Raw genomic sequence first — 1245 nt, forward strand, 5'->3', positions numbered from 1 at the left:
TTATATTTATATATTATTATATTATATATAATATATTAATATATATTTTATATATATACACATTTTTATATATACCATATTTTCTTTATCCATTCATGTGTCAATGGACATTTGGGTTGATTCTACCTTTCTGCTATTGTAAATAATGTTGCAATGAAAATGATGTGCAAAAACCTCAAAAAGAACCTGTTTTCAGTTCTTTTTTGATATATATCCAGAAATGGGATCTCTAGATCATATAATAGTTCTATTTTTAATTTTTAAGCGAACTTCCATACTGTTTTCCATAGTAGCTGCACCAAGAGTGTATAAGAGCTGAGGTGTCGCCCTTCTTGGGGGCTGAAGGCTTCCTGGGGAAGAGGATGAGCTTGGAGCGGTATTCCTTGAGCCGCTGCACGTTGGCCTGCAGGGACTCCGTGGACTTGTTCCGCCACCGCGGGTCCACCGAGATGCCAATGGTCCGCGCCACCTTCTTGTGAATGCCGGCCACCCGGAGCTCCGCCAGGCTGAAGCCCCTGCTGGCCCGCACCTTCGTGTGGTACCTCACCGTGGGGCAGTGGACGATCGGCCGGATGGGCCCTGACGCAGGCCGCGGGGCGATGCGGCAGGCCTTGGCCTGGCGGGCCTTGCGTCTGCGGATTTTCCGCGCCCGCTGGTTCAACCATGTGGCCACGCGCCGCTGCCAGTCCTTATGGGAGTGGGGATTGAGGATCATGCCATTCCCGCTGGGCGCCATGGCGGCTACCTACGGGCCTGCGGGCGCGGGGAGCGAGTCAGGGTCGGGGCTCCGGCCGGCCCCCTCGCCCCCAAAGCCCGGACCACGGCCCTCTCCTGTCGGCAGCGCGGGCCCGAAGCCCCTCTGCGGCAGGGCCTGGAGCAGCCCGACACCGATGGCAGCGGATGGCAGTCTTTTTTTTTTTTTTTTTTTGCACTTATGGAAATTTTATTCTAAGGATGGAGGGAATAAAGATAAATCAGTAAAATATATGATAAATTAATGTTCAGTACCAAGGGGAAAAAAAACAGTAGAGTAGGAAGTCTATGAAAGAAGTAGAATTTTAAATTGAGTGGGTGGCCAGGAAAGGCCTCACTGAGAAGTGACGTTTGGATTTAAGTCCTGAAAGAGGTGAAGGAGCTTAGTCCTTTGGCTGAGGGAAAAGCATTCCAGGCAGGAGAAACCCCAGGTTCACAAAGGCCTTGAGGTGAAACAGGGCTCGAATAGTTGAGAAGACCGAGGAGGCCAGT

At 50.3% G+C, this 1245-nt stretch overlaps 1 pseudogene; it reads right to left on the reverse strand.

Annotated features, from left to right (window-relative positions):
* Window positions 1-253: 253 nt before the first annotated feature.
* Window positions 254-860, reverse strand: LOC112910721 (large ribosomal subunit protein eL13 pseudogene; annotated as a pseudogene).
* Window positions 861-1245: the final 385 nt, after the last annotated feature.

This window comes from Vulpes vulpes, chromosome X (assembly GCF_048418805.1).
Source record: "Vulpes vulpes isolate BD-2025 chromosome X, VulVul3, whole genome shotgun sequence".
Classification (NCBI taxonomy): Eukaryota; Metazoa; Chordata; class Mammalia; order Carnivora; family Canidae; genus Vulpes; species Vulpes vulpes.